The sequence below is a fragment of the Prionailurus viverrinus genome, chromosome X, assembly GCF_022837055.1.
Source record: "Prionailurus viverrinus isolate Anna chromosome X, UM_Priviv_1.0, whole genome shotgun sequence".
Classification (NCBI taxonomy): Eukaryota; Metazoa; Chordata; class Mammalia; order Carnivora; family Felidae; genus Prionailurus; species Prionailurus viverrinus.
The window spans coordinates 3,112,439-3,140,379 of NC_062579.1; the positions used below are offsets into that span (position 1 = coordinate 3,112,439).

At 43.0% G+C, this 27,941-nt stretch overlaps 1 long non-coding RNA gene across 1 annotated transcript in view; it reads right to left on the bottom strand.

The window, feature by feature from the left end:
* The window catches only part of LOC125157113 (uncharacterized), a 360,229-nt gene extending 332,542 nt beyond the window's left edge, over window positions 1-27,687 (bottom strand). The window contains exon 1 of the long non-coding RNA XR_007148862.1: window positions 27,207-27,687. This is a non-coding gene — a long non-coding RNA (uncharacterized LOC125157113). The remainder of the gene's footprint in view (window positions 1-27,206) is intronic.
* Window positions 27,688-27,941: the final 254 nt, after the last annotated feature.

The window sequence follows — 27,941 nt, forward strand, 5'->3', positions numbered from 1 at the left end:
GGAGGGTATCAACTGTAAGATACATTCTTCATTTATGTAATGCTAAGAAGGAGAAAAGAATACCAATAATTATGAGATGTGGATTGTGAGAGGCACTCTGATTTTAGAAATATGAAATCCTGCAAAAATGTACATTTTAGAATTGGTAAAATGTGGCCAGTCTTCTATTCTTGGGCCATGTTGGAAAAATCTGGGCAGAAGCCTGTGCACCATCAGGAAATATGATTCTGTGTCTCCCCTGCTTTTCTTCTTGTGGCATACACAACATATCAACATATACCTACCAGATCTAAGGCTTTGCTCCTCTTGAATAACTGGGCCCTTCACCTGTGCCCTTCAAAAGGATCTAACCCCACATCCCCCCAGTTCCTCAGAAGCTCTCAAAACTCACATGCCATTGTGCAAGGCCATTTCATGAGTCCTGCATTTCCCACATTTACCAAGGACTATCAGTAGCTACAGCCAGAATGTTGTAGCCCAGATAGCCAACTATATAAAAGATCCATTTAAGAAACGCCATTGCCATACTGGGCAAAAGTTCAAAGAAAAAAAACACCCTAACACTACTTTTTTCTCCTCATCACCAGGAGAAATCCTCCAAGTAGTATACATGATTAACTCATTATGTCTTATAAACAATGGCTGCCATTTACTAGAACCTAACTGCATGACAGATGTTTCTACCTATATGTACTTTCTCAAAAGAACCACTCAATACCTTGATATTACTGATGTGAATATAACTCTCAGATGGTACTACAGCCAAGATTCAGCAAATAAAAAAGCACTGATTTCCATAACACGAAATTTTTTTAAGTTTATTTGTTAATTTTGAGAGAGAGAGAAAACACGAGTAGGGGAGGGACAGAGAGAGGGGAGAGAGAGAGAATTCCAAGTAGGCTAGGGACTGTCAGCACAGAGCCTGATGCAGGGCTTCAACTCACAAACCATGAGCTCATGACTTGAGCCAAAGTTGAACACCCAACCGACTGAGCCACCCAGGCGCCCCCATAAAATTTTTGCGCACAAAGCTATTTGAATATTCTCCAAGCCTGATACTGGCCTGTGTCCACAGACAAAATACTTCAGCAAAGCCAAAAGCACAAGTGACCCTTACATCTTTTGTGGTACCTAAAAAAAAAGTCTTTTATTCCAGTACACAGGAAACTCCATGGAAAGTCAAAGCAAAATAGTGATCTCTAGTCTTTCAGGGATCTTGTAGCACTGCTCTCTCTTTTGTGAGAATTCTGCTTACCCCCTTTGCACCCTCTGCTCTTGGAAGTGAACGTTGAAGATAATCTGTAAACTTTTTTATTTTATTTTATTTTATTTTATTTTATTTTATTTTATTTTATTTTAGAGAGAGAGCACAAGCGAGCAGGGAGAGAGGGATAGAGGAAGAGAAAGAATCTCAACCAGACTCCATGCTCAGCACAGAGTCTGACGCAGGGCTCGATCCCACAACCTGGGGATTATGACCTGAGCAAAAATCAAGAGTCAGATACTCAACCAACTGAGCCACCCAGGCACCCCAGGAATCTGTCAACTTCTAGGGGACATCCCCAAGCCAGGTATTTCTGGTGGTGCCACGCTACAATAAATAACCATAGTTTTATCTCCAACACACTCTTGTAAGATGGAACATTTTACCTACGTTTTACAAAACATAAAAATGGCTACATGGAGGTGAGCCGATCAGAAACAGAGCTGACTACGAGTCTATCTGTTGAGACCCTTGTTGGGTCTAACCCTGAGGCCACACTTCCTCCCAAGGGACCCACATCTAGAAGTAGCCACAGTTAGAATGTTCTTACCCAGGCAGCTCCTTACAGAGAGGGCCAACCCGTGACATACCATTAACACAGCAGACAAAAGGTCAACCAAAACAAATGCCTTATACAAACAGTCACCAACATAAAGTCTTTTTCCTTAGGAGGGTGCTTTGAAATGACAGGCGGGAAACCTGATCCCTACCTGAATGTCCCGGGAGAGAGTCCAGTAGTAGCAAATCTTCCAAGAGGGTCAAAATTGCCTGTTATTTTTAAAACCTGAAACTTAAAATAATTCCAGACCCCTCGGGCACATGTTGCAAAAACTGCCAGATAAGTTATACACATGGAATTGATTCCAACAATCCGCCAAAGAAGGGGGTCTCTCAAATTTGGCAACGTCCATTTCCATATGGAAAGAATTACGGGAACTGGGCAGAGATGGAGAAAGTGGGGAGGAGGCAGGGAAGGCTGGTGAGGATTCTGACGAGCTGAACCAGTTTGCACCATCAAGCAATCAAGCGTGCAGTGTCAACTGTTATCAGAGCAGGAGTCACTCCACGTGCCTGAAGGAAAGCTCAGGGAAAGCTCGTTTCATCCCTTAAAGGTAGTTCCACACGTTCGGGGTTTTTGTGGTGTTTCTTGCTCTGGCTTGTGTTCTGTGTGTAAGGGCTTTTTTTAACCTCTCCCAAATCTGAGAGTAATTAGTCTTTTGTATTTGAGCTCTGGTATTTGGAAAACGCATCATTATTAATAGGTTGAGTCTGAGCTACCTGTAGGATTTCAGTTCTCCCACATGTGGGAAAATCTTGACCCAACATCTGTTTTCCAGTAAGATCTTGTTTTGACACAATTTGATAAGTACATTTGTGTTGCCCCCAGGTGTTGGAAGGTCGAGCAACAGATCCAAGGTCATGCAGAAAACGAGGCTCCCTTTTAATTACCTGGATCCTTCCTGGATGGTTTCAAAAGTAAATGGATTCCAGGAAGCTACACAAGAATGAAGGCATTGCAAGAATATGCAAGTTTCACAGGTTTGGTTGGTTGGAAGATATTTCTAAATAAAGAATCACTCCTACAGTCTGCTTCTGAGTTTACATATAGCTTTTCAGGTTCTCTCTGAAATTCTATAAAATTGTGCAGCTCATTGGAATCATCACCAGCCTTCCCCAGTTCATGTCAATTGCCAAGGCTATTTACAAAAAGCAGATGCTATCGAAATCCTCCATATTCAACGTGTGGTGTAAGGGTGAACAGCAGCAGCATCTCCTGGGAGCTTGTTAGAAATGCAAAATCTCTCTCCCTCACCTCTGAAAACCACAAACTTCATCTTAACAAGTTCCCCGGGTGATCTGTATGCACTGATTAAACCACTGGACAGCAAACTATGGGTGTGCAAACCAAATCTGGTCCTGCCTGTTCTTGTAAATAAAGTTTTATTGAGACACAGCGAGAGCCATCAATTTGTCTATGCTTGCTCTCACACTATAATGACAGAACTGAACAGTTGCAAATATGTACTCCCTGGTGCTTTACAGAAAATGCTTACTGAGCCTCGATCTGAACCTTTATTGTTGGTGGAAAAGGTGCTGATGCTAGACACATATACCTGCTAAAACCACAGCAGGAAGGTATCATAACAATAACGGAGACAGTCTTGGGGCGCCTGGGTGGCGCAGTCGGTTAAGCGTCCGACTTCAGCCAGGTCACGATCTCGCGGTCCGGGAGTTCGAGCCCCGCGTCAGGCTCTGGGCTGATGGCTCGGAGCCTGGAGCCTGTTTCCGATTCTGTGTCTCCCTCTCTCTCTGCCCCTCCCCCGTTCATGCTCTGTCTCTCTCTGTCCCAAAAATAAATAAACGTTGAAAAAAAAATTTAAAAAATAACGGAGACAGTCTTGTTTTGTTTTGTTTCGTTTTGTTTTGGTAAGAGATCTGCTTGGCCCACCAGGTAATGAAAATCATCAGGGAAATTTCTAAACCTCATTCAAGTTAACTTCACCAATGTACAGCACCATTTTTTGCCCTATGGACCCTGCCATGGAAGCACAGTGTCTGTCCTTATGAAATTCACAGGCAGAGACGTGGCTAGTGTGAACCTAACATGGCACCAGTTGTATAAATCATGAATGTATTAGAAGGACACAATTTTTTTTTTTAATTTTTTTTTCAACATTTTTTATTTTTGGGACAGAGAGAGACAGAGCATCAACGGGGGAGGGGCAGAGAGAGAGGGAGACACAGAATCGGAAACAGGCTCCAGGCTCCGAGCCATCAGCCCAGAGCCCGACGCGGGGCTCGAACTCACGGACCGCGAGATCGTGACCTGGCTGAAGTCGGACGCTTAACCGACTGCGCCACCCAGGCGCCCCAGAAGGACACAATTTTTAATGCAGAATTCTGCTTGTTTAAGCTCTATGTGAAAGAGTTAAATAGAGACCCCTGGTGAAATAGCAGGTGGGGAGCTTTTAGCTGAAGCAGCCACTGCTGCTTTAGGAATGTTTGATGGGCAGATTCCATCTCTCCACATCCTCATTCTTTTCCCCTCCCTCTGCCTTTGCCCAACACTTGATTTTAAAGTCTACCACCTGCAATTCCTGGACTGCAAGGCCTCTGATGAGAGGCCACCTACGGTTTTGACAGAAATGAGAAGACTTTCAAAATGAGTCCCACCTCCAGGGCCTGCCCCACATCACTCTCAGAGAAGAAACCTGGCCTACGCAAAACACACAGGCTCCTACTTAGAAGAGCAGCAGCTGAGAGATAAATGAAGGGGGAGGGCCCTAAGGAGAAGATCCCAGTAACACTGGGGCTGAGACCATTGCACAGCCACATGCGTGGTGTCTTCCAGGCACCTCGCTACCCAACGTCACAGCCCACACTTAGCCTGGAGATCCTGCTGCTACCCTAAGGTTTCACTGTCTTTGCTTATATGCCACTGATCTGCAGGGAGATCAGCCTTCAGCGAAATGTAGATGACCCATCCTAATGTATGGTTTTGGTTATTCTCAAGTAGTCATTGCTTTAGAAAAATCACAAGTGCTAAAGAAATAATTTTAATTCTAAATTTAAAAACTTTGAGAGTACCAGAGTCACAGAACTCACACTACAACTTGGATGAGTGGCAAAAGTTCTGGGTGGTTATCCATAAATAATCATACCTCCCTCTCATGACAAGCTCTCTCCTCTAACTCCCACTGAATTAGCAAACAAAAAATTACCTTTGTGTCCAATCCAGTGCAAAGAATAGTCGTATCCAGTAATCTATGCCAGTCATTCCCAAGACGTGGTTCCCAGCACCACCTAGGAGGGGATGGGAAATGCAGAGTCTCGGGCCCCACCCCACACCTGCTGACTCAGAAACCCCAGGGGCAGGCCTTGCGGTCTGTTTAACAAGGGCTCCAGATGATTCTGATGCATACTCAAGTCTGAGCACCACTGATTAGACAATCCCTTTAGGTACGCAAAGGTGCATTAGAGACCATGTTCCTCCCTTTGATTGTCCCCTTAGTGTGTGTGTGTGTGTGTGTGTGTGTGTGTGTGTGTGTCTGTGTGTGTGTGTGTCTGTGTGTGTGTGTCTGTGTGTGTGTAGAAAGTTTGGAGGCTCTTGGGGATGTCATATCAGCAAATGAAGGGCCAGATCCATGGGTGTTTGTCCTCTCCCTCTGCCCTCCAATGTCTGACCGTCTCTCATCCACCTGGTATTGCTTTCTCAGCAGACATTTGAAGCTCAAATATTATTTAGAGCATCACTCGGCAAACTTTGTCTTCAAAGAATCAGACAGTAAACGTTTTCAGCTATGACCGCCATAGTCTTGGTCACAACAACTCAATTCTGCTGTTGTAGCACAAAAGCAGTCACAGACACTATGTGAATGAATGAGCATGGCTGTGTTCCAACGAAACTCTATTTATAAAAAAAGGTAACGGGGCAATGTTCCAACGTGGCTCACAGGTTGTAGTCTGTTGAACCCTGAGTTAGAGTAACATGAGTTGCTATAACGAATAAGCCCACAGGTTTCGCTAGCTCCTTACAAGTTTACTCTTGCTTCTGCCACAATCCAATGCAGTTGTCAGAGTGTCTTCAAGGATGATCTAGACACCCAGAATTCATTCCCCTTGTCACTCCACTCTCCCTTGCCTCTTCCCAAAGGGACACTTGTATCCCATCAGCAGGAATTAGTCACTACACCCCATCTCAAGACAAAATAGTCTAAAAATAGATGCCCACTTCTCAGCAACATCTCTACACTAATGGAAGGGGAAGTATGGATTTTGGTGAACATTTAGTCATTCCTTTCACAAAGGTGAAACCGGGTAGTGCCTGGAGGAAGATAAGATGTTAAGGAGGAGCTTTTGTAAGTTGAATTTGATGTGCATGTTTGCAAAGACTGGGGAAAGCAAGCCAATTTGCAGGGACAGATGGAGAAGTACAGAAGTACAGAGGAAAGAGCACCACTTGGGGCCTTCAGTTCTTATTGGCAGGTAGGCAAGGGGGTTGAGGAAGAAAAAAACATAGGACATGTTGCTCAGAGAATAAGGTGTAGGAGTTTGCAACTTCCACTCCATTGGCATCAAGCCTGAATAGCAGTGGTACTAAGATGAACTGGAAAAGGCCAAAAATGGGACATCAAGATTTCAGAGGTTGAGTCTCTTTCTGAGCAAGCTTGTGACAAAATTCCATTAAATAATGAACTAGGCTTTCCTTTTAATCTGACTTCAAGCCAACTTTTGCCCATGGGCCAGTCTTACTCATGGCTACAGCATCTTACCACTCACCAAGAATGGAATCAAAGGGACTAGATAGGTCCACCATCCCCAACACATCCAATACCACTGGCCAATTCATAAATTTTCTGAGATTGTCACTCCTTTACATTGGAATAGCTGCACAGTTAAACTCTCAGTCTTTTAGAAGATACCAAAATATATCAAGGTTATATGATCCAGCAGTTGTGATCCTTGGTATTTTCTCAAATGAGTTGAAGGCTTATGTCCACAAAAAAACCATGCACACAATGCTTACAGCAGCCTTACTTGTAATTACCCAAAGGTGAATGAGTAAATAAACTGTGGTCCATCCAGACAACAGAATGGTACCCAATGTCCAAAAGAAATGAGATGTCAAGCCATGAAAAGACATGCAGGAAACTTAACTGCATATTACTAAGTGAAAGAAGCCAATCTGAAAAGGCAACACACTGTATAATTCCAATTATATGACATTCTGGAAAAGGAAACAGTAAAAAGATCAGTGGTTGCCAAGGGTTGGAGGGAAAAGGGAAGGATGAATAGGCAAAGCACAGACAACTTTTAGGGCAACACATGAGAATACTAGCGAAAATACTCTGTGTGACACAATAATGATGCGTACATGTCATTACACATTTGTGCAAACCCACAGAATGTACAACATCGAGTGAACCCTAATGTAAACTATGGATTTGGGGTGATTATGATGTTTCAGTACAGGCTCATCAATTGTAAAAAATGTACTACCCTGTAGATAACTGATAATGGGGGAGGTCATGCATGAGTGTGGGCAGGGGATGTATGAAAAATTTCTGTACCTTCTGCTCAATACTGCTGTGAACCTAAAACTGATCTAAAAAATAAAGTATATTAAATGTGTGTGTGTGTGTGTGTGTGTGTATCAATCTTTTCCATCATTTACTAATATGGACATAATTTTGTTATCTGTCACTAGAAGACTGGCCTGAGGAAAGGAAGGTGAAGTCCCTCATGGAAGGCAAACAGAGACAAAGGGAGGCTGGGGGACACTAAGACAGATCCCTTGCCCTCCATCTCTGCCTCAAGTAAACCCTACACCAGATATTGGCATCAATGTTCTAATCCCTTCATAGGAAGCTGCATTTGAAGTCTGTAAAGAAAGAAGTAATATAAGGGGTGCCTGGGTGGCTCAGTCAGTTTGAGCGTCCGACTTTGGCTCAGGTCATGATCTCACAGTTTGTGAGTTCGAGTCCTGCATCGGGCTCTGTGCTGACAGCTCAGGGCCTGGAGCCTGCTTCAGATCCTGTGTCTCCCTCTCTCTCTGGTCCTCCCCTGCTCACAGTCTGTCTCTCTCTCAAAGTAAATAAAGCCTTAAAAAAAATTAAAAAAAGAAGTGAGAGAAAACCTTCATGGCCTGTAGACAGACACGCCTTTTCAGACCATTGTATTTGGACTCTTGTACAGTTCCATATACCAAAGGCCCTTGCCAAATGCAACTCTGGATGCATGACAAGTTGTATTTTGAAAAAAATCAGATTTGAATTGCACAAGCTCAAATAAACCAGTAATAAGCCAAATAGCCTGTCTCTTGGAGAGCTGGAGAAACAGAAGGTCAGGAAAGGAAATCATAAAATAAACAAATCACCGCTATGAAAATTTATATGGCTCACCCCACCTCTGCAATAAGAGTTCAAAATAGAAATGCTTACTCCTTAACACTGGTTATTATAACAAGATGTGTTTAATCGGTGAGTTTGCCGGATACTAGTATCCAGCCATGCTGTGTACTTTTCCATGATAGATCTGAAACATCCACAGTTTCATTTGTGGCCTCCTCCTACACGCCAGATACGTGAGAGAAGATCTCATTTAGGTGATGTTTTGTCTAGAGCAGCTTCATAATAAGGCAGATGCCCAGGATGTAATGTCAAACACTCCTATCCAAAAGCACAGCGCTCATGACCTGGAACTGGGTAAACAAGACAGAAACGGAGATGATTTGTGTTCATGCAGGACGCAAGCAGAAAGTGCTGCTGCTTAGCCAGCACGCACCAAGCAAAGCGCCTCCCTGCCAGCACCGCCCAGGGCACCACCGGGAGCCAGGTGGGTTGCACGGGAGGCACCGTGGAAGCCTGACCCCCTTGCAGGGTGTCGTCCTCAGACACGCCGCCTCGGGCAGTTGGAGACTCAGAGCACGATGGCCATGCGGCTGCAGTGTCCACACAGTGCAGGAAGTCCCGGCGAGCGCAGAAAAACTAAGTAAAACATGCAATCCTTCTCATGAGACAGTGCCTGCCATTCCTAGGGTGCCAAAGAAGAACCAACCAACCAACCAAAACAAACCAAAACTTTAGTTCTGTAGATCATTTTCCCCTCACTTTTGTTTTCTCTGTTTTTCATTTAAAAGTGTCCTCTTTACCCAGAGAAATAATTGATGATGAAAATTTGGTATACTTTACAACTGTGTCTAAAAGAGAAAAGAAGTGGGGCACCTGGATGGCACAGTTAGGTTAAGCATCCAACTTCGGCTCAGGTCATGATCTCTCAGTTCACGGGTTCCAGCCCCACATCGGGCTCTGTGCTGACAGCTCAGAGCCTGGAGCCTGCTTCACATTCTGTGTCTCCCTCTCTCTCTGCTCCTCCCCTGCTCATGCACTGTCTCTCTCTCTCTCCTCCACAAAAAAATAAACATTAATAATTTTTTAAAACATATATATTTCTTTAAAAAAGAGAAAAAGGGGCCCAAATGGATCTCAGCTTCTGTAAATTCTGACTTTTCTCAAAAGTAACTCACTGCAATTTGGAGAGGGTAGATTTTTTTTGTAGTCTTTGATTGTAAAGCACAATCCCATTTTGCTGACAGTGGACTTATATTTATATTTTCAAATTTATAAAGGTTATATGTACAAAAGAAAGTAGAAGGCCTTAATATGACCAAGAATTGTTCCTGGAGCTGTCTCAGTCTGTAGAGCATGCAATCCCTGATGTCAGGGTTATGAATTCAAGACCCACGTAGAGCACTGAGCTTACTTTGAAAAAAAAAAAAAAATGATTCCCTTTTAAACAGAATTAAGGAATCCTCCTGCCTGGTCAATATTTTTTAAGGTGCTTCCTAATTTTGCTTCTCCTTCCCTGGCTATAAAATTTGAAGTCAGCAAAAACTAACTCTAGAATAAAATTCTAGGTGAAATTTAAAGCAAAATAACATTAAAAAAAACCTCATATCCGTTTCCCAATACAGACATGGACAGAAATAAATAACACTCAGTAAAAACCACAAATCAGGAAGAATGCTTAGTTCTCTTACAAAGGAATCACATTGTTGATAATATTTATCAACAATGCCAGAGAAATTCCAAGGTCATTGTATTAGTTTCCAGGGACCACTGTAACAAAGTAGCATAAGCTAGATGACTTAAAAAAGAAAAAAGAAAAAAGAAAAAGAAAAAGAAAGAAATTTACTTTCTCACATTTCTAGAGGTCAAAAGTCCAACATCAAGGTGTTGGGAAGGTAACTTCCTGGAAGCTAGTCTCAGCCTCACGCATAAGGCTCCCCCAGAAGCTTTTCCATCCCCACCCCTTTTCACCCAAATCCACCCTGTGTTTCCACTACAGTGAGCCTTTGCTCAAGCCACTCCTCAACTTGAAAATCTTGACTTTTCTTTACCTATTAAAATCCTTGAAGAGTCAAAGACGGTCCTCCGAGGGACCTTTCCCACCCACCTGCCCGTAATTCTCCCTTTTCAGCTCTCTGCTCTCTTTACGGATTCCCCACCCTGTGTCATGGCTACCTCTCTGCCATCTGTGCTCCTGACCACAACGGAAGTTCCCTCAGGCCACAGCCCTGTAACCCCATAAAACTGAGCTCACAATGAGCACTCAGAAAATACCCATTGGCCAACGGAATGAAGCAACAGATGAATGTTGTTTGAAGAGTCTAATGTGATTACTGAACTCACTGAAAATAATGACACTTTCTGAGAAAAATATTCACGATTTTTGTCCTCAGTTCTTGGTCTAGGCATGGAGGGAGGATTCAGTAGGATAAATCAGCAGATTAATAAAAGTGGCCAATTGACATCTATATGGGAAGGGGCCCCACCCCTTACAGTGACTGTGAATTTGGAACAATGCATTTTTAGGATAGCTCTATTCTGGAGTGCATATCATCAATAGGTATTCCCACGAAAACAGAAGTTCACGTGACAGCAGCCAGAGGATAGTTGGAGGAAAAACGTCAAAACATGACAGCATACATCTAGAATTCCTTTGATACTAAAGAGGTTTTAGCAAGTTCTTGGAACTTATAAAATATCACCAATCTTCAAAATGTTGGAGGGGGAAGAGAGTGATCCCATATTTTCCTGCTTCTCTCTGCCTGCAGTGTCCTGCCTACTCTTCCCTGTCTTGCAAAATCTCTTTTTTTTTAAGCAAGCAAAATCTCAGTGTTTCAAACTGCAGCTTGTTTCCTGTGCCAGTCTGGACTATCACCTGCCCTGACCAAAACAAATTTCTCGTGCTTAAAAGCTACTCCCCTAATTCACCGCTTCCATTCTCAGATATCTTGTTCTCATGGTTCTGTTTGAAATGCCTCAGCTTGATTACAAGCTCCTTGAAGACAGACTACGTTATGGGTCTTTGCAGCTTTCTAGTATTTGTCACGCATCTTTGTACCTCTCCTTACTCTGAACTGTTTCCAACTTCAGTTGAAAGCAAAAAGTAAAAGCCAGAAGTTTTCAACACAGTTAAAAATCTCTCCACCACCCCCCTCCCACACCCCCATATGCTTCAAGAACTGCTGAGCGCATCAGACTATAAGTCTGAGGCAACAGAGCCATTTCTCCACTGCCTTAGCAGAGCCAGCTAGACCAGGACAACAGCATCAAAGACACACACACACACACACACAAAAAAAAAAAAAAAAAGCATGATACACAATCAAGTGTGCAGGCTAAAATCTGCCACTAAAGCAAAGCAAAGCTTTCCAATGAAAAAATTACTTTAAAATCCTATTTTTATGTCTGACATGTAATTATTATTATATAAGCTGGTTGAGTAAATTTATACTTTTTTTGAAATATAGTAAAAAAAAATTACAACTGTAATATTAACTGTAAATTATTTGGAAGAATAGCGGGGAGTGAAGCAGTCTACTCCAGTTACAACGTACTCAAAAATTGATGGTAATGCTGCACTCAAAGGTGAAGATTACATTTGTTATTTGTGTGTGTATACACACACACACACACACATACACACACACACGTATCTATGTATTACAAAGTATATGTGCACGTTGTGTGTGTTTATATATATGTATACCCATACACAAACATATACCTTAGTTACTTTGCTTGTTTATTTCAGATCAATTTTATTGTTTGGATTATCAGAGTTTGGGCAGTGGCTTCACTTCCCATCTTTATAAAACCTGAAACATGAGTCTTTGAGAAATTCCAGTTGGGTTTTCCACAGGTGAACCTCTTATTCCCACAGTTTTGTTTTGGGTGGGTTTTTTTAGGGGGAGGGTTGTTTCTGTTTGTTTTTTTGTGTTTTTGTTTTGTTCTGTTTGTTTGTTTTTTAGAAAGAGAGTGTGGCCCAGGGAGAGGAGAAGAAGGAGACAGAGAATCTCAAGCAGGCTCCACCCTCAGCACAGAGCCCGACCTGGGGCTCAATCCCACAACCCTGGAATTACAACCTAAGCCAAAATCAAGAGTCAGACACACAACCAACTGAGCCATCCATATGCCCCCCTCCTTTTAAAAAAATACTTGGAGTTGTCTCTGTCTTGGATCCAACTGGATCCAACTGGATCCAATTCTCCCTCCCTGCCACCTTACAGAGTGAGTAGCCAAACCAGTCAGGGTTTATCCATCCTTGTTATGTGAGTTCATAGCCTTCCAGAAAAGATGTCTGTGTATTTAGTTTCAGCCATGAGATAAATGAAAAATGCTAGTGACAACTGGTGACAATTTCAGATTTATATCAAGAAGCCCAACAGTGTGTTTTGTTGGTATAACAAGGTAAAGTTAAAAAGAACAAGGAATACCACAAAGCAAAGCAAAAGACAGGAATACATGAAGAGTCCAAAAAATGAAGAAGTCCTCTGAAGGAGAAGGACCATGTCTAATGAAGGATGAGGTTATGTTTAGGCAGGCAACCTTGAAATTAAGAAAGCCAACCACGTACCCCTTCCACATATAACCTAACTCAAATTACCCCTGATTTTTATTGTAACCATCACTCCTGACTTCAGTGTTCTCCATTAGAGAAGTATAGTGAACCCAAGTTGTAAAATCAAGAATGCATCCCTCAAAATGCATTTGGCTTTACATGGCCTCCCCAGGTCTCTCTAGAATAGAGATATGCAATGCTTAATAAGGTGTACAAATACCTCGATGTGGCTTTATCCCCAAATGCACACTCAATCTCCCCTTTTAGACAAATCTCACCTTAAACCTTCTGTGCCAGGAGAAGACAGCAGTTCCCATGCTCCGGATGGTTCACCAGCCCAGCTCCTCTCAAAGGGCCTCCCACTTAGGAAAATGCAGAAGAGCCAGCTTGTGGTGCAGGAGCTCTGCGTCCAGGCTCAGCCTCCTGTTCCACGAATGTCAAGTTCACTGGTTCTCTGACTCATTTGGGCTCTTCGTTTCATCTCCCCCAAATCACTTACTGAGCCATTTGGTTGACAAGCTGTTTTGGACAAGTCTCAACACATTCTGGGCAGGAGTCTGGCATCTACCCCCCCCCCAGCATCACCCATCACCACCGCAACTGAGGACCACTCACTCTCATGCCACCCAAGGCCAAGGCCAGGACAGATGGGAAAAGAGGCTATGCAGCTGCCCAAGGATAAATCTCCATCATGGCTTTCAGCCTGGAGTGATCAGAACTGGCATGGTCCTCTTTTCAGACTTCAGCTTCTGTACGCTCTGATGATCTCTTAGAGCAGATAAGCCCTGTTGCTTCAAAAAAAAAAAAAACCAGTATGACAACAACACACGTGCATACACACACACACACACACACACACATACACACACACACACACACTTCTCTTTCCAACTAACCCCCAGAAAAGTACAGAAGCCCCTCTGGATCCCAGAAATGATGAATGTATATTTATGTTCCATTTCAGTAGGATGACCTTCCACATGATTCTGACCTTAACAGCTTTAGGATAATAGAGAGAATTTGCAAACTCTACCCTTAGCAGGAAGGTAGAAAGCTCCACTATGGGGCACAGAGGTGTGTCTCTGAAGTCCTATGGATCTTCAAAAAGATCCTGAGAGAAAGCGCTCCTGATCCCCTGTGACATGACAGTACACATGGCTGTGTTCACAGTCCCCTTTGTTCCTACAAACCCCAGGGTTCCTGAATAAACAGCTGAAGAGCTTCTTTCACAGGAGATCATTTCTCACTTGTAACAATTTAGAATACCTTGAAGTTGGCTTTAAAAAATAACTTTGTTTCATTTTTGAATTTGAATATCACAGTGGCAAACCTTTGATGAATCCCCTCATATCACTAACTTCAAAATCATCTTGCATCTTTCAGAAAGAATCACTCCCTTAACTATACAAAAAAGGAAACATGCGGGGTTTACACAAGTGGACAGCGCCACTATTCACGATACCCAAAAAGTGGAAACACCCCAAATGTCTTCTAAAGAATGAGTGGATACACAAACTATGGTGTAAATATACAGTAGAATACTATCCAGCCATAAAAATGCATGAAATATTGATACGGGCTACCGTGTGGATGAACCTTGAAAACATGATGCTCAGTGAGAGAAACCAGACACACAAAGATAAATATTGTGTGATTCCATTTACATGAAAGACTTAAAAGAGGCGAATCCATAGAGACAGAATTGTAAATTGTAAATTGATAGTTGCCAGGGTTGAAGGGAGGGGAAAATGTAGCCATGGCATTTAATTTTGGAGCGATGAAAACGTTTTAGAACTAGACAGAGAAGGTGGTTGCACAATCTTGAGAATATACCAAATACCAACTGTTCACTTTAAAATGATTAGTTGTATTTTATGTGAATTTCACCTCAATTTTTAAAATATTTTTTAATGTTTATTTATATTTGAGAGAGAGAGACAGCGCATGAATGGGAGAGGGGCAGAGACAGAGGGAGACACAGAATCCAAAGCAAGCTCCAGGCTCTGAGCTGTCAGCACAGAGCCTGACATGGGGCTCAAACCCACGAACCATGAGATCATGACCTGAGCCAAGGTCAGACAATTAACCAACCAAGCCACCCAGGCATCCCAAGTTCAATTTTTTTAATGCATGATTTAAAAGGTATGAAATAGATTTTGCTATACATTGTCTTTGTCCTATAAGAATCTATGTTTTCATTTTTGGGTTGAAACTATTCAAGACACCTATAAAATCTTATGTTGTGTCACCTTTTTAAATGCCTCTTACAGGATTCTAAGAATAAGTGCATACAGGATTCTAAGAATAAGGTGCCCTAACATATGCATATAGGAACCAAAAGGCAAAGAAATAGTTGCAGTTTATCTACCCAAAATCAAATAAAGGAAACAGCAATTAAGACACACAGGTGGCCCATTACGGGTGCATTCAAGCAGAGGGATTTGAAGTTTTGCCAGGTAAAGAAACTCTGAAAGGGTAGCCCCAGGCTACTGGAAATACAGTCTGTGGAGACCAGCAGCATCAGCATTACCTGGGCACTTCTTAGAAGTGGAGGGTCTCAGCCCCACCCAGAACTACAGGATCCAAATCTGCATTTTAGCATAATCCCCAAGCATCCCCATTATCCAGAAGCAGTCCATGGCCCCTCTACAAACAGCTGTGTTATTTTTTTTATTAGATTTTCATTTTAATTCCAGTTAGTTAACATACAGTGTTACGTTAGCTTCAGGTGTACAATATAGTGATTCAACAATTGTATACATTAGTCAGTGCATATCACAACAAGAGCACCCTTTAATCCCCATCACCTACTTAACCCATCTCTGATAACCATCAGTGCGTCCTCTAGAATTAAGAGTCTGTTTCTTGGTTTCCTCTCTCTCTCTCTCTCTCTCTCTCTCTCTCTGTCTTTTCCCTCTGCTCATTTGTTTTGCTTCTTAAATTCCACATATGAGTGAAATAATATGGCATCTTTCTCTGACTAACTTATTTTGCTTGGCATTATACCCTTGAGCTCCACGCATGTTGTTGCCAATGGCAAGATTTCATTGATTTTTAATAGGCAAATTATGGAAGCAGCCCGAGTGTCCATCGACTGATGAATGAATAAAGAAGATGTGGTGTAGATATACGATGCACTATTATTCAGAAGTTGTGTTATCTGCCTTCAACAAAAAAGCCTCTACATCCACACAAAGCTGGCAGCACCCATCCTCTGCTCCCTCCAAGTCACCTAAGAAGACAGTTCTATGCTTCACCCCCATCGCCAGACCCTTACAAGGGGCAAGACTCTGTCAAGCACAATGACACAACGTGGGGACCTGCACAGGATTTTCTAACCTAATCTCCACCAACCAACAAAGATTTTCTTCTCCCTAAAAGCACTTCCTTCTGTGTCCTCTGTCTTCCCCCACTGATAAAGAGACCAGTTAGGTCTACTTCATGCCCTCTTATTCACAATTCTCACAGGTAGGGTGGAAAGGATTTCCTGATGGATTGGGGTAGGATGCAGGGGAAGACAGACACAAGGCTTTGGGCCCTCCCTACTAGAACAATGGTGTTCCCATGCTGACATGGAAAAAGCAGTAGGAAAGGCAAGTCTGGTAGAGAAAACCGAGTTCCCTCAACAATGCTAGAGTTAAGTGTGTGTGCTCTGCCCTAGAAGAGTCTCCACTCATGATAAGTGGCCCCCGTGTCCTCTCTCACAGCGGCTCTATGTATGCTGACAGAGGGATCACAGTCACTATGACGCATGCATGTGCAAACCTGTAAACGTGGGAGTCTGCCACCTGATTACTGCACGTAAAGACCCTTGGGACTGCTTGTGGTGGCAGGGACTCTAGGGAGACTCTAGAATGCTTCGTACTAAGTGTCAGGTGCATATAATGAAACAAACTGCTTAGCTGCTCTGCAATCACATGATTTGACCTCAAGAAGGTTACCACAACCTTGTGTTCCTTCTATCAGGAAGTAAATCAATTGGCATCTGGAAAAAGAAAGTGGTACCTCTTGAGAAAAAAAGAAAAACAACTCAGTTTTTGCTTCAGTAGAATAGATGCGATAACCATGTGTGTGTGTATATACGTGTATATTATACAATTGTTATATATAATTATATAATAGGTAACCATATAACATACTTATATACAAATTATATATTATATATAAAATATATATCTTTGCATTTATTAAATTTTACATTCTTATAATACATAATACTATTTTATTCCATGTAATAGTTATAGAATTCTATAAATATTAATTTCAATATAAAATGTTAATGATCATACATTTATACATATTCTATAACACACATTAATTCTAGAAAATAATTATATACCTTATATAATATATAACTATGTATTTTATATAATGTACGTTTATATTCTATAATCATAATGCATATCATAAAATATATATATATATATATATAATCTGTATGGTCATTAATTTTTTTTTTATTAGTATATACAACAGCCTTAAAAATTACCATAAAATGTATGCAGGTCCCAAATTAATACATGACCCATCATAGCCAGTCTGCTCTCTTAAGCCCCAGGCTAACATGGAGTTGTCCTCAGTGGACATTATGACCTCATTCTTGAACTGGCTCACATTCTTCACCTACCCCCAGCTTTCCCTTTAGGTCACAGAAACATGCACCCACCATCCATCTTTATATCTTTTAAGTGCGTTTGGTACTATTAGTCATCCATTAACTTGAAAGTTAAACAATATACAAGGAAAACTGGACAGACACTTCATCTGAGTACCATGAATGGCTCTCAAACACAGAACCCAGTGTAGAAGGGAAACAATCAACCAGCAGATGAGGATTGGGGCACAGACCACTAGATGTGCTGGCTCAGGAAGGTCCTCAAAAGTAACCATGAGCAACAAGCCAGAGGTCTGGAATGATTTGGGATGACCAGACATACACAGGGCCAAGTATGACTGAATGGTCACTAAAATAGGAATTGTTACTCTGCGGGCAACAATTTGTTAAGTATATCCTATCTTCACAAGCTGAACTTGTATTAGTCAGGGTAGGCTAACTGCTGTAACAAACAGCCCTGATGGTTTCACACAACAAACACTTCTTCCTTGCTCACACCACATTCCAGTGTAGAAGTTCCTGTTCTGACAGTGCTCCTGTGCACCTCTCCCTTTTCCACCTTGTGTATCTTCCAAATTCTGGGCTACAAAAAAATTGCCTTCCAGATACACCAAGGGGAAAAGAGAGAGAACATGGAGCATTGTACATGAGACTGTTAGGGGCTAGGACTGGAGGTGACATATGTCATTTCAGCCACATTCTACTAGACACAACTCAGGCATATGGCCATCCCACATGCCAGGGTAACTAACTAGGAAATGTGGCCTAGCTGAGTGCTCAGGAGGAAAGGGACACAGGTGAAGTGAGCCTCCGTCACAGAATACCAGGTAGGGACCACAAAGACAAGTAGATCGGGTAGAAAATAGTCATGGGGTAAAGACCTTTTGAGAAATGGTTTTACCCAATTAGGGAATGTCTTTAGAACTACCACCATTGTCTTAACCCTGGGCTTAAAATTATAAACAACAACAATAAAATAATTATGTTGGGAGAATAAACTAAAAACAGCTAACCTCACGCTAGGAAACATGATGAATTGTGATGAATTGGAGCTACAGATGTAGTGTTAGCTGCCAATCCATCAAAAACAAAAGTATAAAAGAAAACTTTAGGTCCGAGTGCCTAAGCAAGTATGCCTGATCTGGCATCGATTCAGACCCACTTTGTCCTTTAACATCTTTATTCTCCAAGCATTGTCTTTATTGCCAGGGGTTGGCAAAGTACAGCCCACAGATACACCCTGTTTTGATATGGTCCCAAACTATAAATGGCTTGTACATTTTCAAATGGGCTGAACAAAATCAAAAGAATCATAAAACATCAAGACTCATTAAAATTAAATTAAATCCAAATTTCATTGTCCATATATAAAGTTTTATAGGAACACAGCCATGTTCCTCTATTTAGATGTTGTCTGTAGCTGCTTTCACACTACAACAGCAGAGTTGAAACCTTGTAACAGACTGTATGGCTCGCAAAGCTGAAAATATTTACTATCCGGCCCTTTACAGTAAAAGTTTACCAACCCCTGGTCTAAGCCAAACTGGCTACTTTCTGCTGTCAAAAACTGTTGTCAAATACACAATGTTTTTGCTTTGCAGGATGCAGTATGTTCGATGTTCAAGCTTTTCAGGGTTCCTGCCGAAACCAAGTAACAGGTTGCCAATTCTTCATCTACTTCCCTTCCTTTTGCTGTTCCTATTCATCACTTCACACTACACAGCAATCTCAGTGTCTATAGCAGCTACAGTGACCAAAGAGGATAGGAACCCCCTCTGCTTTTCTATGCATGAACTGGGAAGATTTTGCTATACCTCCAAAGCTTCAAGCAGAAAAAGAAATCCTCAGCCCTCGGAGTGATCTGGAAGATTTCCCACCATTTCTTCCAAGCGCCTTCCTCCGTGACTACTTTCTACGTCTCATTTATAAACACCACTGCTCCCAGAGATAGCAGCTGGGATTCAAAACTACTTCTCTGCTGGCGATTTATCATTTCACTATTTTATACACACCCTACATCAGCTTCCTAGGGCTGTCATAACAAAGTCAAAGCCAGCATTTACTCAAGTCTGTCTGAACTCAACGCTCGAAATAATTCCCACTAGCCCATCTTTCCAGCACTTTCTCTGCCCTAGGAAAAAAGGCCATGAATCTAGATACACCACTGGCTATAGATCTACTGGTTCCAAGCTACATTTTCTGATCCATGGATCCTTTTTCTCTGCCCAAAGTGTCTACTTCCCTCTGCAATTTTCATCAAATCCAGACTTTAATTCCTAAACTCAACCTTGTTTCCCATTTACTCTTATTTATAGGGAACATAATTACATGCAACAATGCTGCAACTAATAAAAACTTTACATCAGCTGAAGTTTTGTAATTCATCATATTTTTTTCCTTACTGGTTTTAACCCACAGCCTGCCCAGCAGACTCCTCCAAGCTGCCCAGATCCCCGGGCTTGTTTCTGCAGCCCATTGTTACCCATTACAGGCCAGGTACAACTTCCTGGCTGCCTGGCGACTCAACTTCCCATATCAAACTAGTTACATAACTACACTCTGGGCAACTTTTGCTGTCACTGGCAACCGCCTATAATTGGATGAAGCCACGTATTCTTCATGAATTTTGGGTCATTTTTGCTCTTCCAACCATGATTTACAAGGGGTCTACCAAAAACTAATCTTTCAGTTCTGTAAATTTCCACAATGCCATTCAACAATGGGCAATTACTTGATATAAACAGTAAATACAATCCTCAAAGCTTCAAAGCATTTTCCACAAAAATTTATTATTAAGTAAATATACTACCCTACCTCCCCCCCCCCCCCCCCGCAAAGTCATGAGCCAACTCCTATTACATAAAGTTACAAATTCTATTATGAAGTGATTACTCCTTTCGTGGGGGTGTGGGGAGGGAAGAAAAAGAGAAAAAACGCAATATTAGCTGCTAAAATCCAGAAACTGGAAGTAATGTAAACAGCTACCAAATGGTCGTCACATAAAATAAAGACCACACATTTCATAATTTAGCCAAGAATCTAATCCAAGTTAACTTATAACAATGAATTAATGGCACAGATGGTTGTCATGGTGACCTCATTTTGGCTTTACATAATCTAGATGTCAGATGATGCATATGAGATGTGACATTAGAAAATTGCTGAAATAATGAACAGTGAGCATGCTTTAGAGTCCTGGCATCTTTGACCTTCTTAAATTTAAACTACCTTTTAAATCCATCTGAAAATATTCAAGACAGCACTTAGGCCTCTTGATTTATGCTAACAATTTGATTGTCTTTCCCTTCTCTTAGCAAAGCTAACCACATTTGAATATACTGAACAGTTTAACCACCGCAACAGATTTCTGATCAAAGCAAGTGTGAAATCATTTTCCCAGCTTTGTACAGCAAAATTCTTTATGCAAGTAAGTCAACAATACGGAGAGGAGATAATGCAATTCAAAGGGCGTGAAGACAGGGCTTACAGAAGAGGCATTTGCTAATATTATCATGTGAAATTTGTTTCTTTTGTTTTCTTAAGTCTCAGCTGGGAGGCAGCAGCAACTGAAACAATGTTCTCCCAGCATAGCTAGGTCTTTAAGATGCTTTAGAGAATGAAATTATTTTCTAATCATGAAATCCACTAGACTGTGGAACAACCTAAGAGAACTCACAGAATGTCAGCAGGTTTGGGTCATTTTGAAGTTAACACACTGGGGAGTATGGGGTGCCCCAAATTAATTCACTTAAGGCCACTACTGGAACTAAAACAAGTGAGCAGTCCTGAGATGAGACAAGAGAACACCGGAGCCCTACTTCCTGGCCTCCTGGTTTAGTAGCTAATGCAGATACAATAGCTGAGGAGCTTCCCAAATCAGGGAGATGAGACACACTGGGGGAGAGGAGGAAAAGTCTAGAGTTTGTAGTACAATTAAAAGTATTCATTTGTAAAATCTTCTAAGCTTTGATTCTCAAAAGAAAGGTGATCATGAATAATTATAATCCTGACTTTACCCTGTGGTAAACTGCAAGACTTTACCCCAAAGGCAGAGAGGTGAAGCATTGATAATCACATGAATGGGCTATCCTGATACTCTACTGCATATCCTCCACTCAAGCTTGAGTACATATAGTTTTCCTCCTGCTCAACCTTGTGGTCTCAGGTTAGGATCATACTGCAGGAGAAAACGAAGAGGCCTCGGGGTCTGCAAAGAGTGTAGAGTTCGTCTTTGAGCCATAGCCCAACTTTAGCCCAACGTGAATCGGCAAGTCATGGAGAGCTCTCCAAACACAGAGGGCAGCCCCACGTGACACAACGTACAGTTCTTTTTTCTTTTAATGTTGTTTTTTTTTTTTTTGAGAGAGAGAGAGCACACAAGCAGGGGAGGGACAGAAAGAGAGGGGGACACAGAATATGAAGCAGGCTCCAGTCTCTGAGCTGTCAGCACAGAGCCCGACCAGGGGCTCCAAGTCACAAACCGCGAGATCATGACCTGAGCTGAGGTCGGAAGCTTAACTGATTGAACCATCTGGGTGCCCTGACAAATTTTTAGTGTATTTAAAGACACAAGTCTTTGAAGACCTTCTTTGTCTGAAAATGTCATTTTTTTTTAAGTTTACTAATTTATTTTGAGAGAGAGAGAATCCCAAGCAGGTTGCATGCTCCCAGCACTGAGCCCAATGTGTGGCTTGAACCCACAGAACCATGAGATCATGACCTGAGCTGAAACCACAACGGAGCCACACAGGCACCCCTCAATGTACATTTCTAACAACTTTCACCCTTTCCACCTTTCCAAAGCTCTGATTTAATTAAATCAGCCAGTGGAAAGATCTGTGATCCTGATTACTAGCTCACCTTCAGACCCTAGCTTTTGATTCATACTCTCTGGTGTTTTCTTGCTACACATTTTCTTTAATACCTGTATGATTACTACACATTTTAGATTCAGATGGGAGGCAGGCTGCCTAGGTTAGAACCTCAGCTTCCCGGTTACTGTGTGGCCTGGAGGAAGTGTCTTAACTTCTCTGAGCCTCAGTAAACAGAGAGACCCTTAGTAAGGACATCAAGGTGGGGCTAAGAATGGAGAGAACCTGAATCAGGACATCACGGGGGTGCCAAGAATGAAGTGTGAAGGTGCAAGGAGAGCAGTGAAACTGCCTGGTATAGGAAACAACCAAAAAACTGTGGGGGCTTCTATTCTCATCTTTACCAGCCTGTACCATGACTCATCTATATCACCAACTCTAATAAATTGACCTCCGTGGACTCTAGCTCCGTAAAGCACTCAAATCAGCCTCGGCTGTGTTTCCATGCCTGTCTATACCAGCCCCATACATAGTTTAGAGCCTTCTTGGTCCAGAGAGTGCTAAGCAGAAACAGAGGGAACATTATGGTTTTACATTTAAGAAGACGACTTAGTAAGAAAAAAAATTTTTAATGGGAATATAAGAAAAAGCCAAAGAGTAAATGTTATAGCTATACGAAAGACACAGTTACGTATCCAGGTTCATACCATACCACGTTTTCATAGGGTTGTGTGAGAGGGATTCATAACCATTTGATTAAGGAGGAAGGAAGAGAACACAGATGGAAGGGTGGGGGGATAGCTAGAAAGGAAACGAAGGGGATGGAGAGGAAGAAGGAAAGGAGAAGAACCAGAGAGAAGCAAAGGAAAAAGAAAAACTACCTTAAAGCTTCAGTTGGTCTGAGCAGTTACGTTCTGTCCTACACAGCAATGTGCCCTTGTTCCCACAGTCTGAACAGCAGTAGGAGACCCGAGGGTCTAGAGATACACGGAGTCAGGAGCACCTCCATCCTGGGAGCTGCTGCCCTTGCCATGAACCTCCGACGGGTGCCCCGCGCCTCCCTTCCCACAAGCCGTGGACGGGCTCCCCGTGCCACCCTTCCCACGAGCCCCAGTCGGGTGCCCACGCTGCCCTTCGCAGGAGCCCTGCACATCTGATAGCTGAGTCCTGCACTCTGGTCTCCAGGCAACAGATGCCTCCTGTTAAGAGCAGGGACAAGGCTGATCCCAGAACTGCCACTCCTCGTCTATGGCGTTTAGTTTAAACAACCTCTGCGCTCCATAATCAGTACGCTCCTCCCTACCCTTCAACTGTGAAGCTAAGAGTCTAGTGTTTGGAGACTCCAAAATGCTGTGATTACATACAAACATCACAGTGATGGGGGGAACACAAACAAAACCCAAACTACAAGAGTGGTTACCGCAGGTTACGTATGGTGGGTAAACATGAACACACAAACAGATGTGTGCACACACCTATATGTGCACATGTGTGCCCACACCACCACACGTGTGCACATACACGTGTGCTGGACCGCTACGTACATACCTGCAATCACACAAGCACACGCGTGCATACAAACATGCAACACACCCATGCCTGTGCATGCACACACAGTTAAATTAATTAAACAAGGGAGACATCAGATTCAGGGGGCTCTAACGGCCTAGAAGCCTGAGTAAGCAAACCAAAATGTCAGCTTGTAAATGCCTCAAAGTTAAAAAATTTTGATTTTGTAACAACAACCTATCAACAACCAATCACAAACTGCCAACTAGGCTTGAAGCAATAGCCAATCAATAGTTTCCTTGATTTACTTCTGCCTTTTCTTAACCAAAATCTCTCCCTGAGGTCCTGTCAGTGGAGCCCTAACTACTTCCAGCGTGCTACACTTGATTGGAAATACTTTTTGTTCAAATACTCTCTTAAAATTTTTAACACCTCTCAGTTTCTCTTTTAAGCACACATTCATATACACAGACACACAGACACACCCATATACACACACGGACATATACAACCACACATATTAGTATGGTAAACTCTTCCTCAACAACTGACAATTGAATGGGCTACAGACTTCACAGGCTTCTTGCAAGGCAGAGGTCACTGTTTGAAACAGTGAGTTGAGGGGGCCCCTGGGTGGCTCAGTTAAGCATCCGACTCTTGGTTTTGGCTCAGGTCATGATCTCATGGTTCGTGGGTTCAAGCCCTGCATGGGGCTCTGCATGGGGCAATGCAGAGCCTGCTTGGGATTCTCTCCCTCTACCCCTCTCTCTCTGCCCCTCCCCCACTCCTGCTCGCTCACTCGTGCTCTCTCTCTCTCTCTTTCAGTATAAATAAACTTTAAAAACAGCATACTGATTGAGGAATGGGTGCTTGGGTGGCTCAGACAGCTAAGCGTCCAACTCTTGATTTCAGCTCAGGTCATGATCTCACAGTTCGTGGGTTCAAGCCCTGAGTCAGACTCTGTTCTGACAGCATGGAGCCTGCTTGGGATTCTGTCTCTCTCCTCTCTCTCTGCCCCTCCCCTGCTCATGCTCATGTTCTGTCTCTCAAATAAACTTTTAAAAAACAAAATAAAATTAAGAGAAAAGAAAAGAAAAGAAAAAAAAAGAAAAGAAAAGAAAAGAAGTGAGCTGAGGTAACAACATTTTAAAGACTGAGACTTTGAACTTGGTTCTCCAGTACTCCTTGGTTACTGATCACTGCCCTGTGATGAGTCATGGGGGGTGGTAGACGTCACGTGTTCTCTCATCCCAGTGAGGGCCTGGACTTCTCAAGCTGCTACGATGCACAAGGAAGCTTTCCACAACTGGAGAGCGAGTCAGAGGAAAGTGGTGTCTGCATCTCCCACATTAACCTTCCACTAACGTGCTGACCGTAACTGAGCATGCAAACCCAGACCTCATGTATTCCGAGGTGTGCTACTGGACCAAAGGGACCAGTCCTGCTCTCCCTGAGCCAAAACTAGAACAAGAAAACAAAATTCCATCACTTGAGAAAGCAGTGAAGGGTACCTCCTCTCCTCCTGTGTGCCCTTGACATCAGGAAGCAGGTCCTCCCGGCAGGTGGGCAGGTGCCCAGGTGGGGCCCAGGTGTGGGTTAGAGTGGGAAGGAAGAAGGAGGACAGCACATTCTATCACCCAATTCCCCATCTGCAGGCCAGAGTCAGCCCCACTGGATGTGAGCTAAGAAATCGTCATTCAAGAGTTCCAGGAAGCCTGAGGGGATCAGAACCCTCATAAGCACACTGTGCTGCTCCTGTCCCTTCAGGTCTCTACTCTTCCGTAAGTGTACTACCGAGACAAACTGTGCTTTCAGGAGAGTGACACCGGTGAACCTGCCGGCGGTCTCCCCGTTGTCTGGGTGCTGCAGCAAACATCTTTAACATCCCTATTACAATACGTATCTGCAGGGTCCAAACAGGAGAGGAGGGGTGAGGCAGGGTCCCCAAGGAGACAGCTGGGCAGGAGCTTCAGAAGGGCTTCTGTTTCTTATTTCTATCAGACAAGTTTAAGTAATTGGACAAATCAGCTTATAAATGAAACCTAATGTTCAAAGCCAACTGTTGAAAATGAGAGAGATTTTCTTTCTGTTTATTGGTATGGTTTTAACCCAGTGAGACAGTGAGAGAGTTATATCCACTTAGTCCTGCTGTCTAGCATCCATCCTTCTGTGAGGTTTCCAGTTGACTTTAACACCATTTTTGATCCACATCTTCAAAAGTTAACAAGATGAACTATAGAGATGTTCATTAGGGGTTAACATTAAGTTGTGAGCTTTAGTCAACAGAAAAAAGAAAAAAAGCCAACATATGGAAGCATTGCATTTCCAAAATCACGGGAGCACGTGCACGTGTGTGTGTGTGTGTGTGTGTGTGTGTGTGTGTGTAAAATCCCCTGGGGTAACACATTGTTTCTATACTTTCTCATTTCAGGGACGACAGGAAAGATTATATTTCACTTTCATCTTGTCTGCCCAAGGAAGAGATCATTACATTTTAACAATAATCAATAATCACAATAAAAAGATAGTCTGTACTTACCAAACAAGGTAAAAATTTAGAGTAACACTGGTGTAGTCCCTGGCCCCATTTTTGTGGTAATCATGTTAAGGGAACGTGCTGTCATTGTGATCGGATTAGGTTAAATGCCAGCAGGGAGGTTCATGGGGCTCGGTTTCTATTTGCAATGCACCGTGTGCTGTTCGACCTGTCCCTTACAACCGCATTCGTGTTTGATAATGCAACACAATCATTTATCACGATCAGGATGAAAGTAGAAGAGAATGGAGGAGGTACCATGGAACTCTCACTCAACCCTTCTGATAACCTTGTATCTCGCACCTCACAAAGGAGCAGAGTGGCAGATCAGGAACACGCTAGGGCCCCACAGAGCCAGGCTGGATGCTTACCCACTCAGCCTGCCTCACCCACGTATATATATAACACCTGCAAACCTGTCACTGTTTGTGGATGAAAACACACAATTTCTCACCTAACAGTTGTGTGTCTCCCTTTTGGTTCCTGGGCAGGGCTCTAATGGCGTATCTTTGCAAGTATAAAGGAAGCACACCTCACCTTCCAAAGTACACAGTGGAATGAAGGAGACCTCATACTCAATTCCAGCAGGCTCCACGGCTTCCCAAAAATTGGCAGCCGTTGCACCCTTCCAGAGCCTCACATAACCTCAGGGGGGAAACATTTGGCTCCTTGACGAGGCTGAACTTTCCCATCTTTAAAAATTCTATTATATTTTTTACATCAATGACATCTTAAAATATTATTTTGCCTTTTTTCTTTGAGTTTGCACACCACTTCTCATTTTCCCAAATTAGTAAGGACCGAAGTACTGAAAAAGTGCTGAAAGGTACTTATTTTAGGTCCCAAATGGGAAATATCATACGGGCACTTTTGTAGCACAGATGTGATTGTGGCCCAGCAAAAGGGCAGGGGCCTCTGCGGGAGCTTCTGGAGGTTATGGCTGGGCCCTGAGCGATTATGTACTAGTTTTCTGCTGCCCTCTCAAAATTGCATGAAAACTTACCGTAAAACAATGGCAGGTATCTGCCACAGTGTCCCTGGACCACGGGTTTGGGAACAGCTTACCTGGGTAGTTGTGGCTCAGGGTTTCCCGGGACGTGTCCGCCAGGGCTGCGCTCATCTGAAGGCTTGGTGGGGGCAGGAAGAGCCAATTCCAAAATGGAATGTGGACAGAGCTAGCAATCTGGTGATGGCTGTTGACAGGAGGCCTCAGTTCTTCACCACAAAGACCTCTTCACGAGGCTGCTTAACTGTGTTCGTGACAACTGTCTTCCCCAGAGCCAGTGATCCAGGACAGAGGAAGGCACAACTGGCAATGCCTTCTATGACCTAGCCTCCAAAGTAACACCTCATCGTTTCCATGTTCTCTCAGTCATAATATCGTACTGGTCAGCGTGCATCAAGGTGGAGAAAAGTGCACGGGATGCGAATATCAAGAGGGAAGAGTTAAGGGCACCTGGGTGGCTCGGGTGTTAATCGCAGGACTTCAGCTCAGGTCACAATCTCACGGCTTGCGAGTTCTGGCAGCATTGGGCTCTGTGCTGTCAGCTCAGAGCCTGGAGTCTGCTTTGGATTCGGTGTCTCCCTCTCTCTCTGCCTCTGCCCCTCCCCTGCGCTCGCTCGCTCGCTCTCTCTCTCAAGAATAAATAAACATTAGGGGCAACTGGGTGGCTCAGTCGGTTGAGCGTCCGACTTCAGCTCAGGTAACAATCTCGCGGTCCGTGAGTTCGAGCCCCGCGTCGGGCTCTGTGCTGACCGCTCAGAGCCTGGAGCCTACTTCAGATTCTGTGTCTCCCCCTC